Genomic DNA, 17,311 nt, shown 5'->3' on the forward strand with positions numbered 1-17,311 from the left:
GCCCTGCTCGTCGCCAGAAACCGGGCGCGGCGGGGACAGCCTCGGGGTCGGGCCTGTCGCCGGCACCAGCAATTCCGTGCCCTGGGCCCGGCCTGGGTCAGCGTTGGCCGCGGACGTGGGGCGGCCGGGCGCATCCGCGTGGACTCCCGCGGGGTTCCGCGTGCAGGTGGGTTGTCCCGCCCCGCGGACAAGCGCGGGAGGCCTGCGGGCAGGTGCGCTGCGGGCTCCCGCCGGCCCCGACCCCGGCTGCGGCCCGTGGGGGCGCGCGCATCCCCGTGGACAGACGGTGCTGAACCACCTAGAGACCGTCTGTCCCGAAACCTGCACTTAATTCCCGTCGGCTCTGGCTGCGGGGTTGGGGAGTCCCCGGCATCCAGATACCACTGCGCACCAAGATGCTCCGCCCGACCCGGCTTGTCTTTCAGTGAGCGGGAGCTCCTGACCGTGAGTCCAAGGGACCCGCTTTCCCGTTTACAGTCCGTGCGTCTCTTGCCTGCCGTGTCTGAGAAATCCCACTAACCCAGCAGCGCAAACATCTGCTGTGGTTTTTTCTAGGGTTTTCTCTACAGCAGTGTCTCCCCTCACCCTTGGTCTCAGTTCCCGTGGCGGCCCCGGTCCGGGTGCAGGTGACCCTCCTGGGAAGGATGCCCGGGCCTCCCCCCCAGTGGCCTCCCGCTGTGCCCCGCACCTGCGCCCCGCACCTCCCTCCGCCCTCCGCCCGCCACGTGGGCCTGTCGTCCTCGCGTGGCGTCCAAGAAGGGTGAGCCCAGGGTGATGTGGCATCTGCAGAGCGAGACGGCAGCCACGGGGCTCTATCGCGGCGCGGATACCGTGGCCCTATTTTACTATCAGCTGCGTTGTCATCCCCTTGCTGTGCCTCGTGCTCAAGCTGACCTGGACCGCCGCTCTGGCCCTGCGGGAGAGGACGGAGTCCGTATAGGGCTCGGCACTCCCCGTGGTTCCAGGCGGCCTCTGGGGGTCTTTCATGGAGGTGGATGATTCTGTTTGAAGCTAACTTTTGTACATGGTGTGGGTTATAGGGCAAGATAGGATTTTGTGTTTTGGTTTTGCGTTTTGGGGTGTTGTTGGGCTTTTTTGCACATGGGTGTCTGTTTGTTCTAGCAAATTTGCTGAAAGATGAGCTCCTAGGCGATTCTGTGGCAGAGCGCTGCATGGCCACGGCCCTGCCAACAGCTTTCCCCAGCACCGTGGGGCGAGCTTTCGGCAGGCCTCCCCTCCCCCGGCCCCGGCCGGATTCCCAGCGGTGCTGTGGGCGTCACGGTGACTTCTCTGCCATCCTGGGACCCACGGTCTCTGCCTGGGGCCGGGGGCCTCCAGCTCAGCCCTAGCGGGTCTCCGTGTCTGCTCTTCAGGCCATCCTGTGGCAGACTCCCTGTGTACGTGGCCACATGCTTCTGTTACCTGGTGGGACCCTGGCTGGCACAGGGCAGGTGCAGAACGGGACTCAAGCATCTTTGCCAAACTTACCAACACCCACTGCACCCCACGCTTTGGACCGTGGGGCTCACCCTCCTGCACCCAGTGTCCTCAACCAGATGCTCATTACCCTGGAACTTCGGGCCATGCCAGCCACACGGGAGAGTCCAGGCGGCTGGACCAGAATGAGGTCTCTGTCCGTAGTCCCCTTTCTGGACCCCCAGGCTGGCCAAAGGCTGCCCTGCTCAGGACGGTCTGGATGGAATCCCGATGGCCCCACTTTCATCCTGGTCATCACCGAGGAGGTAGTTCAACCACGGGGCCCAGGCCAGGAAGAGGGCGCAGAGGTGGAGCCAGAAATCTCCATCCGTGAACTTGGGAGAAGGCCGTTCCAAGGCTCGGCCACAGCCGGGACCGGGCGGCAGGACATGTGGACCGGCCCGCCGTAGGTGGCCTTTGTGATACAGGGAGCGCCGTTGCCAGATGGCAGGAGAGACCTGCCACCCGCATCGCGTGCGGTGTCAGGGGCCACGAGAGTGTGACCGGCCAGCGGCTCGGCTTGGAAAAGCAGCCCGTGCTGAGGGAGGAGCCCAGAGACCCGGTTGAAGTCTGATGGAGTCAGCTTGCCAGGAGCTGGGGCTCACTGCCTGGGGACTGTGAGACAGGAGACCCCGCCATGGGCAGGAGTCACGTCTGCTGCGCAGTGACCACCTCTCATCCGGAGTACGAAGTCTGGCGTGTCGCCTCTGGGAAGCAGGGCCACGAGGGATCCGCGGGGGAGACAGTGGCCCACGGGGCTGTGGGGCTGCCTGGTGGGTAGAGAGCAAGCACCTGCCGTCCTGGCATCCACAGTGACCCGGAGTCAGCCAGTGGCTGCCACTTCACGCCCACGGCGCGCAGCCCCAAAGTGGGGTGTCTTTTTTTTTAAGTTTTTATTTATTTATTTGACAGACAGAGATCACAAGTAGGCAGAGAGAGAGAGAGGAGGAAGCAGGCTCCCTGCTGAGCAGAGAGCCCGATGTGGGGCTCGATCCCAGGACCCTGGGATCATGACCTGAGCCGAAAGCAGAGACGTTAACCCACTGAGCCACCCAGGCGCCCCAAGTGGGGTGTCTTTAATGTGTGATTTTGCAAGTGGCAAACCGTACTGGTTTCCTAGGGCTGCGTGACAACGTCACGGACTGAACGACTGACGACAAAGGGACCGATTCTCCCAGTTCTGGAGGGAAGTCTGCAGGCAAGGTGTCAGCGGGCTCGGCCTCCCGCTGCGGGTGCCGGGGGGGGGGGTTGGGGGGGGGCCCGTCCCTGCCTCTGCCAGCCGCTGGGGGTATGCGCCAGCCTCGCCGCTCCGGGACTCGCAGCTGCATCCCTGCGACCTTCGCTCGCCCTCTCACAGGCTGCCTGTGCCCCTGAGTGTCCCCTCTCTGCCTTTGTGTCCTCACATGGCCTTCCACGAGCTATTTCCAAAGAGGGCACGTTCTGACTTCCCGGTGGCTATAAACCTGGGATGCCGGGGGCACCCTCCCACTGCCCGCACAGAGGAAACCACCGAGGATGCGTGTAAGTTGAGGGGCCCCAGAACACGAGCGGCTTCTTCCAGAGCAGCGCGTGTCTGTCTTCCACTCAGTGCGCTGAGCCTGGGAACCCGTGCCGTCCAGGGGCTTGAACTCCTGCCCTTTTCGTGTTCGTGTTCTCAAGACACGGCTTCTGTCTTGGAGTCGAAAATGGCTGCTCCAGCCCCCGCCGTCACCCCCACACTCCAGCAAGAGGAAGCGCAGAGCCTTTCCAGTTAAGGACCTGGACCTCTGTTCCCTTCGGTCTCAGTCCCTGCAAGCTTAGTCACAGGACCAGCCCGGCTGCAGAAAAGCGTGGAAGCGTCGTCCTCCCCTGGAGAGCCACATGTCCCACTGCAGCTGGGACCCTGTAGTCTTGGGCACAAGTCACAGGAAAAACGGAGATATGGAGACTTGGGTCCCTGGACACGTCACCCTTCCAGTAGCCCATCCCCCTGCCCCAGGCCCCAGTGGCCTTGGACTGAGGTCAGGGGTCACGTCATCCCCTTCAGACAGGCATTCTGGGCGGGGTGGAGAATGGGGGCCCAGCACGTGGTGAGGAGGCCGTCGGGCCTGGGGAAGGTGATGTCCACACGGAGACCTAGAGGAGGAGGGCGGGGGTGGGGCCAGGGAGTGGCGGGCTTCCAGGCAGAGGAACAGAGTGCGCGGAGGCCCGGAGGCAGCCGCTTGGACCAGTAATGGGACTGTACGCGTCCCAGTGGGGTGTGGAGGGGAGGGCTTGGTGGGGAGTCTGGACGTGGAACTTCAGCCCAGGCAGCCTCAGATTCCGTGGAAACCTGCCCAGACCAAGGGCCAGCGCCCCAGAGGGCTCCCTCTGGCTAGGAAGCGGAGGCTGGAGCAAAGGGTTTTGCCCGAGGGCCACTGGGAGCCCAGGGCCCCTCCCAGCAGGGCTGTGCATTCTACGCATGCAGAGAAGGGACACTTTCAGTGCGGGGGGGCGGGGTGCTTCTGGAGAGAAGAGGACGCTTGGGAGATCTCAGGACACTAGGGGCACCCCTCCAGGCCAGGGGGATGTGTGCAGGGGTTGAGGGGGTCGGGAAGGACGGGCTGGATACTGTCAGGAGCGGAGGGCCACTTCCTCAGGCCTGGGCCATCTCTGTCGGCCCGGGGACGGCCGGGGGCAGGAGTCACAGGGCCCCCAGACGACAGTCCCAGCCCATCACTGTGTCCTCTCCTCTCAGGGGCACCGGCTGGGCTGCAGGGCCCATCCAGGCAATCCCGGGTGCCCTCCCCAGAGATCCTTAGTCATCTCTGTGAAGGTCACCAGTAAGGTCACCCCCCCAGGGGGACATAACTGCGGTGTGGGAGCGTCGTTCCTCCCACTACAGGGACAAAAACGAATTGCAAAGCAAAGCCGTGTGTGTGGAATGAGACTGTTTGTTCGTCAGGAGCCCGTGTGTCGTTAGTAACTGTGCGTGTGCACGTGTCCGTCCTGGCTAAGGACGGGCCACGAGAAGGTGGCCGAAAGCTGTGGCTCCTTCAGGGCACGGGAAGGGCTGCCGTCCCGTCTGGAGTAACACATTCCCGGATTCAGTATTTTTTTTTTTTTAATTTTATTTATTTATTTGACAGAGAGAGATCACAAGTAGGCAGAGAGGCAGGCAGAGAGAGGAGGAAGCAGGCTCCCTGCTGAGCAGAGAGCCCGATGCGGGACTCCATCCCAGGACCCCGGAATCATGACCTGAGCCGAAGGCAGAGGCTTAACCCCCTGAGCCACCCAGGCACCCCTCCCCCAGCGAGGTTTTAAGTGTGTTTTCACCTTGATGGTGCATAAAAGAACTTGTCCGGTCGTGGTAATAAAAATAAGCTTTCCTCCGGCCCCGGACAGACAAGTTTCCCCCCAGCATCTTGGGTTTCTCAAGGGGCTTTGTGCTGGGCTGTGGCCCCGGGGTTGGGGGGTGGGGGTCCCGGCAGACCCGCAGACCGGAAGATGGGCTTCTCCTGTAGAAGGGCTCGGTCGGTCTGAGCGCCTACTTCATGGGCTGCCCCAGGTTCTGTTGCCTGAATGGACCCTAATTTCCGTAACACGTTGCCTCTTGATGGGCATGTAGGGTGGTCTGAGCGTTCTCCTTCCTGAGCGAGGCTGGGTGAGTGGCCTCCCGGCTGAATCCATACCGATTCCGCAATTATTAACTTGAGGACAGGTCCCCGCGGTGACGTTCTGGGTCAAAGGCTTCATCTCCCTGGCTTCACGGATAAACAGCCTGCAGAGCCCCAGCCAACCCCACTGGGGCCCTAACTGGTTCTGGGGCGTCCGGCTGGCTGCTCCCCGCCCCCACCCCGTTCTTCGTTTGGTCCCACAATGCATCTGCTCTTGCCTGCCTCTGAGCTTTTCTGGATGCTGTGCTGGGACTTCCAGGCACCTCCCAGCGCCACCCAACAGAGGCCCTTCCCGTCCGACAGGCCCCCAGGCCCCCTGGATGCTGGGACTCCCCCGTAGACCTGCCCCAGCCCCACGCACGTCGGGGTCTCCGTGGGACTCCGAGCTCCCTGTGCCCAGGGCGTGTCTGCCTCTGTCCCAGACCTCCTTGGACCTTGGGAGCTCTGGACCTCCAAGACCGACCTCTCCCCGCCAGGAGACTGGAGGGGAAGGGGGTGGTTAGAGAGGGAGGGGGAGGGGTAAGGGGAGATGGAGGGAGGGAGGGGGAGGGAACCATGAGATCGGAATAAGAGCATTCGCGGGGCCCGGAAGGGGCCGCTGGAGAAGTGGGACCCCTGGCAGCCGTGGGGGGCGCGGGGGTCGGGGGCAGCATCAGGGCAGGGCTGAAGGCTGGGACCCGTCTGTGGCCCTGAGGGGTTGCTCATCGCCTCTGGGACCCAGCTGGGCCACCCGCAAGGCAGGGAGGAAGAGTCAGAGCTCCCGCCAGAGCCTGTGGTCGGTGCCACGCCAGGTTCTCACGGGCTCTGAGCGCGCAGTCTCTGGGGCGTGACATTCCCACCCAGCCGGCTGCGTGCCCCCGCCTCGTGCTCGAGGTCGGTGGTGGCCCCCAGAGGCCCCCTGCTCGGGACAAGCCGACGCCCGCATCGGTCAAAACCACATCACCACGCTGCTCCTGAGTTCTGGACCATAGAACCGTCCAGGGCTTTAAGCTGTCTAGCTTGGGGTCACGCAGCGGCGGGTAAGGGTTACAGGACAGTTTTAGAATCGGACGCGCAGAAAAGCATCTTCCATGGGGAGAAACAGAAGAGCAAGGGACAGAGAGTCCAGGAGGCGTTTTATCTTATTTTCTCTAATTTACTTATTTTTAGGGGCAGGGGGAGAGAACGAGCAGCAGACTGCACAGAGCGCTGACCCGTCTCAGGGCTCTGTCTCACGACCCTGAGATGGTGACCTCAGCTGAGATCAAGAGTCGGATGCCTGGGGCGCCTGGGGGGGCTCCGTGGGTGAAGCGTCTGCCTCCAGCTCCCAACATGATCCCAGGGTCGTGGGATCGAGCCCCGTGGCGGGCTTCCTGCTCGGCGCGAAGCCTGCATTTCCCTCTCCCTCTGCTTGTGCCCTCTACGACCCCTTTCTCAAATAAATAAAATCTCAAAAAAAAAAAAAAAAAAAGAGTTGGACACTTAACGACTGAGCCCCCCAGGCGCCCCAGAAAGGCGTTTAGAGAGAACTCAGCACCCGGAGGAGCGGAGCGCTGCTCACTCTGGCAGGAGCTGGCTGCCTCCCGGGTCACCCCGCCAGCTCCCACTCCTCTCCACCGGGCCCCAGCGCTGTGTCCCATGCCAGACGCACACAGGACTTCTGGTCCTTGAGAAGCTCCCGCTTTTCTCTCTTTTCTGGCCCAGAGTTCTCTTCCCCGACTTCTTGCCCTGGTATTTGTCTGTCAGGCCATGGGGAGACCACACCTCCTGCAGGCAGCCAGCCTGGATTGCAGCAACCGCCGCCCCCCCCCCCCCCCATCCCAGAGCCAGCTGCTGGCCAGGGCCCCTGCCCTCTTAGCCCTCTTAGGCCCACAAACAGTGAGCTTCCCCAGGACTGGCACCTGGCGTCTTGTGCTCTGGATTCTGGAACCAGCACGGAGAGAGCCGTGAGTGAATTTTCCGGGACCTCTGCAACAAATGACCAGAAACGGTTACTTAAAACAGCAGAACTGCGTTCTCAACGTTCTGACACCAGAAGTCCAAGCTCCGGGTGTGGGTAGGGCTGTGGTCCCTCGGGAGGCTCTCGGGAGGGTGCCGCCTGCCTCTGTGGGCTCCCGCATCTCCTGGTGCTCCTGGGCTCTGGCCTCTCCCTGTGTCTGTCTGTCTCTTCTCTCACATCTCCGACAGGGACACTGGTCCTCGCACTTAGGCCCGCCCAGATAGTCAGGATGACCCGCTCACCTCTAGATCCTTAGTTCAATGTATCTGCAAAGACCTTTTTTCCAAATAAGGTCCCCTTCCTGGGCACTGGGTAAGGAAGTGGACATGTCCGTCCCACTCTAGGTGGCCAGTGTGCTAGACACCCACGAGCCCCTCCCGCTGCTGAACCACTGAACTCCAGGGTCTGGAGCCCAGGGGACTCCCAAGGCTCCCACCGAGGAGGGAACAAACTGACTTCGGCGGAGCAGGTGCCTGGGGGCAGGGGGAGTGCCCCAGCTCTGTGGGGTTCCCCCGCGCCTCACCTGCATGACTGCCATCTCCTCCAGCAGCCCTGACGTAGATCAGCAGGATTCCCGCAGACTAAGGTCCAGAAAACCCGTATTCCAAGGTGCACAAGCCTGTGGGCCGTGACCCACGCACGGGAGAGGACACAGGAAAACCAACGTCAGACGGAGGCCCCCAAGGACCTCAGCCCCGGGGCTGGTGGGCTCAGGACAGCCAGGAAAGCCTCGCGATGAAAGGGGGACCCCGGGGGTGGCAGAGCGGCGCCAAGGAGCTCGGGAGATGCCCCCACTCCAGTGCCCGCGGCCCCGTGGCAGGGGTCTGCCTGGCAGGCCGTTCACAGGGTCCGGGGGCCCCTCCTGGAGGAACACAGCAGTGTGGGAGGGCAGGTGTTGGGTGACCCCGACCGACGCTCCCGCGCTGGGAAGCGGCAGCCCCTGGGAAGGGTCTGGGGTTGGATGCCGTGATTTCCTCGTTCATTCAGTATTTACTGAGAACACCGTCGCTCGGGACCTGGGAATGGAAGTGAGTGAAACCTCCGCCCGAAAAACCTGCACCTCACGATGTCGCAGACAGACTCGAGCGGGTTTAGCTGCGCACGGAGCGATGAGAAAGTGTGAGTCCGGGGCGGGGAGGCCGTCCCCGGGAAGGCCCCATCCAGGCAGAGGCAGTGTTCGGGGTCTCACCAAGGGCTAGGGCTCTTCAGGGCAAGGAGGGCCCCACAGGCAGGGGCAGCTCCAGGCAGGGGGCAAGGTGACTTGCTGGAGCGCAGAGCCCTGGCTGCAGAGGGAAGCCTAGAGGTCCCGGTTCCCTCCTCTGGGAGAGGAAGCAGGGGTAAGGGGATGTCGTGGAGCAGGTCGCTGGGGAGGGAGGGGAGGAGGGGAGGGCCCATCAGGGAGGTGGTCTGCCCTGCTCCCTCCCAGCCCTGCCCCGGCTCCTGGGACATGGGGAACGCGCAGGGGTTGCCGGATGGCCGTCCGTGCCCCTCGGGACAGAGGGCTCAGCCCCCCTGCCGCAGGCGCACTCTGCACATGAGAAGACAGGGTGAGCGGCTCCCGCCTCACCTCGTGCTCCAAAGCCCTACAGGATCTCGGCGATCTCTGGTTGGTCCTGGAACTCAGTGCAGTGAGTCTCCAAGAAGCCGCCGGCCAGTGCCCAGGATGCAAGTCTGAACGCCACCTCGCCCTGCACAGACGGAGACGCACAAAACTGTACATAGGCGAAGGCAAGAAGGCAGGTGTGCAAAAAAAGGGGCTCACCTGAGCTGGGAAGCCCAGGGGGGCCTCCTGGAGGAGGGAGCTCCAGAGCTGGGTCCTAGACGAGATCTAAGGGAACCGAGGAGGGGAGGCCAGTCAGGAGTGGGGCCAGCAAAGAGACCTGGCCAGGACACCTTGTCCCTGTCTCTCTGTCTGTCTCTGTCCCCTCTCCCCAGAGCTGCACCCCCCACTCATCCTAGGCCCTGTCCTCTGGCCTCCCAACCAGCTCCCGTCCCCAGGGCTGCCCCAGCGGCCTTTGTGGGGAGTGGCGACCCTTGGCCACCGTGTGGGGCTGTCCTCTGTTCCCGGTTAACATCCAAGAACAGTGCAGTCACGGCTCGTGCCGACGTAGAGTGAACACGTGAGTCCGATCAGATAGGGAAAGGGTCCATGTCACAGACCGTCCAGGGCACACACTTGGTGCTCGCATTTCTTAAAAACGGCCACGGGTCTCCCTACCTGTTTCACTGACATTCCCTGCCCCGCGTCCCCCGCCACAGCTTCAGGATCTGCGGACTCTTCCAAAACCGGGCTCCAGGCCAAACAGACCGGCAGGTGTTGAGGCCCGGGCTGGGGTGGGGGGGAGGAAGCACCCCCCGCTGCCCGCTGCCTTTTTAATCACTACGTGTGCCGTGTGGCAGCGCACACGCGACCTAGAACTTGCCCTCTTAACTGCTGTTGGACGCCAGCTCAGGGGCGTCAGACACACTCCCCGCACGGCCCCCCCTCCGTCCCCAGGACTCTCCACCTTCCCAGACTGAGCCTCTGTCCCCTCTGCACACGACCCCTCCCTTCCCCCCGCCTCCTTCCCTGTGTCCGTCTGTCTGTGGGTCTGACTCCTCTGGGGCGTCCTGGGAGTGGGTCCTCCAGCGCCGGTCCCTCCGTCTGGCTGACCTCTCTCAGCCTGGCCCTGTGGGCAGCGGGGGCTGAGCTGCCGTGAAGGTGGCCTCGCGGGGAAGCTCGAGTCCCGTGTCGTCGGAGATGGATGCCCGTCCCCCTGCCGTGAGCCACGCTCATTTACCATGGAAAAAGGGGACAGGCTCTGTGTCCCGCTGGCTGGCCTGATGCGGGAAGCCCCAGGAGCTGCAGGAAAATCGGCATCAGGGGCCCCGTGTGTCCAAGGGGAGCCGCGGGTGGGTGGGGGTCGTCAGCACCCACGGGAGGCGGTGGGCGCCCTGGCAGTGTCTCGGGCAGGGGTGGAAGGGGAAAACTTTGCCTGAAGGTCTGAAGCTAAGGAGACACTACATGGGAATTAATTGTATTTAAATAAATTCAAAAAATAGACCCTCCCATAGCGCCACCAACACAGCGGGCAAGGCCAGGGCTCTCCAAACTCGCGGGGAGGAGTCGTGGCCCGGGGCTTGGGTCTCACCCCTGCAACCAGGCTCTGCGGTGTCTGGGCCCTGCAGCAGGCTGGGCGGACTCAGTGTGCTCCCCGAGGGGCCCTGACAGGGGCGGGGGGAGCCCTGGCCCAGGCCGCCTCCCGCCTGCCTGCCTGCCTGCCTGCCGCGGGTACCCCGAGAGCTCAGTCCATGCAGATGGCCGGGCTCCTGACCCCAGCAAAGCACCCGGAGCCCTGCCCTGGACGCCGGGCCTGGAAGGGAGCCCAGGGGAGGGGCGAGCAGAGGGGAGCACATCTGCCCGCACCCCCGGCCCCCTGCCTGCAGACGCCAGCTTGGGCCCTGCTTCCCAGGGCCGCCGTCCGTGTGGGGCAGGGCTCATGGCTCCCGCACTGTTGTGGTCTCAGGAAACCTAGGGATCAGGTGCAGGGTCTCCCAGGTGTCAGGCCCCCCCGGGGTACATGGGGAAAGGCCTCTGCCAGCTAGAGGCCCCTGGGCACAGGAGGCCATGCCGCTGGTCCAGGCGCACGGCCGGTGCCCGGCCAGGAGCAGCCTCGGCTGGTGGGCCCCATAGACGCTCAGCACACGGTGCTCGTCCACGAGGCTCATGGCTCGGGACCCACGGCCCCCAGGTGTTTGGGGCCCAAAGATGTGCTTTCCTTGACTTTCAGAAGAGGAAAAAAAGAACTTCTGTGGTCGGATATGACGTCCATCTTCAGACCAACGCAGTCCCAGCGGACACACCCTTCAGTACGTCTTTACGGAGGAAGGAGGCCTCCGAGGCCACGTCCAGGGCCTCCACGAGGGCCACTGTGCTGGGGCGCCCACACCGTGGATGGGAAGATGTGTCCGTGCGGAGCTGGGACAGAAAGGAGGGCAGGAGGAGTGAGGAGATAGGACGGGCACCAGGGAGCCCGAGGAAGGAGGGAGTGGGGCAAGGAGGGGTGACTGTCTCCCCTGCGCCGGACGCTGGGGCAAACAGGGAGCGTGCTGCAAGCCGGCGGCCTCGGTGGCTGGCTGGGTCGCTGCTGCCTCGGCCACCTGGGGGAGCGGGCGGGCCAGAGAGAGTCTGTGCGGAGGGCCCGTGGGCTGGACGGTGCAGAGGGAGGCCATGAAGCTCTAAACAGGGCAAGCTTCCGCCGCCGAGGCCCCTACCCCAGTACCGCACCCAGCCTGGCCCTCCGAGGCCCCTTGGCAGTCTGGTCCAGACAGATCCCTGAGGGCCTGCAGGCCAGCGTCTAGCACCATCCGGGGGCCTATGGGCGGATCCGCCCTGCTTGCAGTCCAGGAGTGATGGGTCGGGGCTGCCAGCCCTGGGCGGCTCTGCGGCTCTGCTCTATCACCCAGTGTGCGTCCCCTGCCAACAGCCCGGGAAGCACCTCCCTCCACCCCTCCCCTGCTGCCTGGGCTCCTTTCCCCTGCGGCGGTCTGTCCACTAGAGGGCAGTGCTGCCCGGCGTTTGGCAGAGAGCAGGCGGGTTGGGGTGGGGGCAGCGAGAGCAGGGACACGAGGGGTGGGGGGACACGACCCGGGGTGGGCACAGGGGATCCGCCCCTAGTCTGGGGAAGGGGTCACCGGATCCAGTGCGGGACGCCCAGTCTGACTTGAATTTCGGGTCGACAACAAATCACATTTTTTAGTATAAATACGTCCTATCCCATGGGACACACTTAGCTGAGAATATTCCTTCTTCACCTGAAACTCGAGTCTGACGCTGTCCTGCATTTCTGCGTGCTGGACCGGTGACCCCACCTGGGGACGGGGGACGCCCGGTGGAGGTGGCCGGGGTCAGGGCGGGGTCGCCGCTCCGGCTCCGAGCTCCTGAGCCCGGTGACTGGGTCTGGCGGCGCCGGTGCAGGCGGGTGTTGGCTGCGGTGCTGGCAGACGTCCAGGCGGAGGCAGGGTGCAGCGGGGTGGCTCATGCTGAGCTGGGGAGCCTTGCTTCTGACCTCTGGGCCCAGTCTCCTAGACTCAGGAGCTCATTTGTCGGGGCCTCTGGCTGGGGAGGTCTGTGGCCACTGTCGAAGGCCGGGGCACAAGTCAGCTCGCGAAAGGGTGGCCCCAGCTGTGCTTGCTGTTGTTGACAGATCTCGACTGGGGCAGTGCACAACCCACGTAACTGTGCCCAGCGGGCCCAAGCAGTGTCTCTGCTTCTCTCTTCACCCAGATTCCGTTCTCTATCCGGCAGGCTTCCCCACCAAGCACTCTGTGTTTCTGGAGTTTCCTCCGTTGTGAGTTCACCTGGATTTTACCTGGTTCGTGGACGGAGTTAGACTCTGACTCACTTTCCACCCTGGGGGTCTGCTGTTGGCCCAGGGCTATCAGGCCCAAACCACCGTCTCATTTGAGCAAGCGTGCGTGTGCCTGCGCACAGAGGGGCAGAGGCAGAACTCGGACACCCCGCCTGCTCCCGGGCGAGAAAGTGGAGCGGGAGGGAGACGGTACCCAAGACCCGTGTGCGGGCTGGCTGGGCCCCTTCCCACGACGGCCGCATTCTTGTGTCCGTGTATCTGGATGTCCCACCGCGTGCACAGATACACACCTGCCGCTCGGGCCAGGGGCCCTGACCTCCAGACTTCCTTGTCCCTTTCTGCGGGCGGTGTGCCCACTCAACTGCGCAGGCGTCCGGCGGCCCCCGCCTGGGTTCTGCGAGCCGAGTCTCCAGTGTGCGCTTCTTCCGGACTGGGGAGGAAGGCTTCCCTCATTCCTTCGCCTTCTCTACCATTCATTTGTTGCCAGAGACTTGCAGGAGCCTGTCTTGGGCCTGAGGCCCCAAGGCCCTTGGGAAAGAGTGGGGAGCTGCGTAGACAGGCTGAGGCTCCGAGGGCCTCAGAAGTCGGGGCACCTGGGAAACCCAGATCCCCTCAAGAACATGGCTCTGGGACTCAGAGACAGCAGCAAAGGGACCTGCGTGAGGCAGGACTCTCAGTCCCGTGGTCAGAGCCTTGTCTCCCGAGTCCCTCATTGCTCCCCTTTGGCCAGCTTGGACGGGGGCCCCACAGAGGGGAAGAGTCGCCCGCCAGCAACGGTGGGAGGAAGTGGGGCCAGGCTGTCGGCGGAGCTGGGCTCCCTCTTGCCCACTCCCTGCCTCATCTTCCAGATGGACAACCCTGAGAAAGGGGGAAACTCGCTCTCTAGTAAGTCAGTGAGCCTGAGCCTCCGGCCTGCCTTTGGTGAGGTGCCCCCGAAGGCCCGGACCGGCCACATCACCGGCCACGGGTGTGGCTCGTGGGGTAGACCCCGGCCCCCACAGTCAGGAGGACGGGAGAGGACCCCGCGAGCTCTCCAGGGCTGCGGGAATTCCGCATGGTCATGGGAGGGTGAAGGAGGCCTGGCGGGGAGGCCACCGCCCTCCTCCCTCCACCCTCCTCCCTCCAGCCTCCCTGCCCCCACCCCGGTGCTGGAGGCACGTTGCTGGCCTTCACAATGCAGGGCGGCCCCTTCTCAGGCCCTCATTGCCTCCTCTCTCTCCTCCAGTGGGAAGCAGGAGAGACGGGGTCAGGGAGCCTCTAGGGCCCCCTGACCCACAGAGGCAGCCCCTGAGCCAGCAGCCGAAGCCAGGAGTGGATGGGGCAAGGCCGAGGGCAGCCGGCTTGGCCCCAGCCCCGTCGACGCAGTGCACTGACCAGGGAGTGCTGGGCAGCTGATCCGGTCCCGATGCCAGCTGGGCCAGGGGTGAGGGGATCAGAGGGCAGTCTGCCTGAGAAGCAGCCGCCGGCAGGCTTGGCGTCCCGCACACGGCCTCCCCCTTTACCCTCCCAGGCCCCAGGGGCCCATGCACGTCCCCTCAGCTCAGACGAGGAAGCCGAGGCCCTGGGAGGAAGGGCAGCTCCCGGGTCACTCAGGGCTCCTGCTCCATCTTGCTGGCTGGAGTCCCGGGGGTGTCCTCTCCAGGACCCTGTGTTCCTGTCTCTCCGGTGGGGGCTGCTGGGCCAGGCCACCTGCGAGGGTGCATCTGGAACCTGGGGCTCTGGTCGCCGTTGGAGCCTCGGGTGAGCTGATGCAAGCGTGGAGGTCGGACTGGCCGTGGGTGCGGGAGGTGCGTGGGGGGCCGCGTGGGGGGCCCGGCTCTTCTGGAGAGCTGGACGGGCCTCAGCCCCAAGACCAGGACCTCCAGGTCTGGTTCCTCTCGGGGCCTCGTCTCCCCCCTTCTGCCCCGTGGTCCCACCTCCCCAGGGGTCCGTTGCTTCGCCCCGCCCAGGCCCCCCTCCCCCCAGCCTGGGACCCAGTTGCTCCAGAGGGCACAACCCGATGGTGACTTTCCGTTGGCCCTTGAGCTCAGGGCCACATGTCCCAGGCTCCGCGTGCCCGGGCCAGCTCCGTCCCCAGCGCCCTGGCCTGCCAGTCCTCCCCCTCCCTCCCTCCTGCCTCCCTGGGGAGTTTGTGGCCCGGACACTGCCCACAGCAGAGACCTGGGAGTCCGCCCAGAGGCCTTACCTCATCTATTTTTAAGCACAAGCCCATGAAAGATTCACAGGCTGCTTTATTTACAGGTGGCGGAGGGCCTCGGCCACGGAGAGGTCTGAAGCCCTGCAGGCCTGGGGGGCACCGCCCTAGTGCCCCCCCCCAACCGCCAGGCTCTCCGAGCTTCCTCCCTTCCTCCCATCCAGCCTGACGCCTGCCTTCCAGGAGTCTTCTCCCCGGTGGTGGGCTCCCTGGAGATGCCCCCCTCCTCCCCAGAGGGAGCAGGGGTCATAGGAAGCTCCCCCCACCACGCCCCTGCCCAGCTGTACAGTCGGCAGCTCCCCCGCCCGCACCCCTGATCTCGCAGAATTGCCCAGAAGCCCTTCCTGAGGGGCCACCTGTCTCCCTTCCTCCCCGGCGGTTTCCATGAGAGAGGAACCTACCTCCCCACGCAGAAGGCAAAGTCGGGAGAGGCCCTTGCCGGGCCAGCCTGGGCCATGGCCCCGCTCATCCCAGCCCAGCCGGGTGAGTTAGCATCCCTGTTTTCCAGGCTAGGAAGCCGAGGCTTGGGTGGTTCGGGCAACGGCACTCTGAAGCCACATGTTGTCACAACAGAGGCGGGTGCCCTGGCCCTGCCCCTGGAGCCACGTGGCGGGGAGGGTCACTCAGTGCTCACTTTATCTCGGCTTCAGGCAGGGAGAGCCCTGGCCCTTCCCTTCAGACACGCCACCCAGGCGGAGAGAAACCTGGAGAACACAGGGCCCTGCCCAGGCGCTGGCAGGAGGCGGCCCCGGGTGCATGGGCAGTTGGGCCGGTCAGCCTCTGGCGGCTCTGCCCATGGGAGCCAGCTGGTTTCCCATGGCCCAGCACCCAGATGGTCCCTCTCCTAGGCCGTGAGCTCCCGCGGGCCTTGGGAGGTGGGACGGCTCAGCTTCAGCTGTGTCCGCTGGCGTCTGGATGAGCCCAAGAGGGCCGGCAGGGCTCTCGGCTCTTACCTGGCAGGGACTGGGGCTGACTTAGTCCGGAGCTCCCCAGCACGCCCCCAGGTCATCGTAGGGACCCCAGGCCCCTGGCGGGGTCAGACAGGACACTGCGCATCCCTGCCCATCGGACCAAGGGTTCCCCATGCTGGGGTGGAACCTGAGTGGGGCCATGGCCATCCCTACTTAGCTGAGAACCACTGACTTAAGAGAAAATCTCTCTCCACCAACCCAGAAGACTCTCATGGGCTTCACTTTCTAGAGACAAAAAGGGTTTTGTTAGCTTTCCAAATAGGACTGGGCGGTACTGAGTATTTCTTTCAGACCAGACCACACCCGGGGAGTTGACGCTCCACGCCCGGGGCGTGTCCCCAGCCCCCAACCTCCCCATCTCACCAGGGGAAGAATGTTTTCTTTTCTTTCGACATTTCCCCAGGAGGAAACTGGGGAAGAAGGTGAGATTGGGTAATAGACTGTCTGTACGGGGACACAGCAGTGAGCCCAGAACTGCGGCCCCCGGGAGCCAGAGGACAGGGCAGGCAGCGGCCACTGACTGCCTCGGGCAGCAGGTGTGGACACAGTGACCAGGCTCCTCCCCTGTCACTCCGGCAGGGCGACTCTCGGACTCTCGCCTCTAGGAGGTTCCACCTGTAAAGTGGGGGTGCACTTGCGGGGAGAGTACGCACCCACCGCGAGCCAGGCGTGGGTCTCAGAGCTGGTCGTGACCCTGTGAGCAGGACAGACAGGCCCCGCCGGGTCAGGGGGCTCAGCACAGGCCTGCAAACGTGTCACCGAGTCGTAGGAAGTGCCGGGAAGAGGGTCAGGGTGAGGCGAGGCAAGGTGGGGGAGCTGGAGGGGTCCCCTTGGACAGGGTGCCACTCGGGGACCAGAAGGAAGTCCCCTCGGATACCGCGGCCGCTTCAGCCGCGTGCGGCTGGTGAGACCCGCATTCTGTGCTCCCTCTTGGGACCCTGGAGGACGAGACCGGCAGGCGTTGCTAGTCAGCCGCAGAGAAGCCGCTGCCACCCAGCCCCTTCCCACTGCAGCCGCAGCCCTGCGTGGTGGCCACCCCCGGACCCCTGTGCTCTCCGGTCTTGCTGCCGCCTGCCCAGGGGCCCAGGGATCTGACAGCCCCCCGGAGCCTGTCGCAAGGATGGAAAGAGACCGGGGCTGTCCGGATGGTGCAACACAAAGATGCGTCCCCACAGATGCACGGAGACCGAGCTGGGAGGCTCTCATTGGGCCTGCGGAGAAACACCACACGTGGAACTCAGGTGAAGCAACCCTCCCGCGGGGACACGTCAGGAACATTGTGAAGGACCTCTACACCCACTCAGGGAGCCCCACCTGCCAAGACCGAGAGGTGCCCTTGAGCCCAGGAGCGAAGCGTTTGTATCTGTGGGTGCACAGGTCTGCTCTGAGACAGCAGCTCGTTTCCCACCGCCCTGGCCCTGTGCTTTAACAGAACCACCATTTTGCACCGAAAAAAGAAAGAAAAAACAAAAAGGAAAACAGACTGGGGCACCTGGTTGGCTCATAAGCGACTGCCTTCGACTCGGGTCATGATCTTGGGGTCCAGGGATGGAGGGGCTCAGCAGGGAGCCTGCTTTTCCTCTGCCTGCTTGTGTCTCTCGCTCTGTCAAATAAATGAATAAAATCTTAGAAAGAAAGAAAGAAAAAGGAAAGAAGAAAGAAAGAACAGAAGAGAAAAAAGAAAAGTAAAGAAACCAGGGAGTTTC

At 64.0% G+C, this 17,311-nt stretch overlaps 1 long non-coding RNA gene across 2 annotated transcripts; it reads right to left on the reverse strand.

The window, feature by feature from the left end:
• Nucleotides 1-7,620: 7,620 nt before the first annotated feature.
• Nucleotides 7,621-9,951, reverse strand: LOC123953219. 2 transcript variants are annotated; one of them, XR_006820838.1, is made up of 4 exons: nucleotides 8,852-9,951; nucleotides 8,657-8,777; nucleotides 8,150-8,408; nucleotides 7,621-7,708 (listed from the first exon to the last, which is right to left on the reverse strand). It is a non-coding gene; the product is annotated as an uncharacterized LOC123953219 (long non-coding RNA). The 2 variants fall into 2 exon arrangements; XR_006820837.1 differs by having other exon boundaries at nucleotides 8,657-9,951.
• Nucleotides 9,952-17,311: the final 7,360 nt, after the last annotated feature.

This window comes from Meles meles, chromosome 11, assembly GCF_922984935.1.
Source record: "Meles meles chromosome 11, mMelMel3.1 paternal haplotype, whole genome shotgun sequence".
Lineage (NCBI taxonomy): Eukaryota > Metazoa > Chordata > Mammalia > Carnivora > Mustelidae > Meles > Meles meles.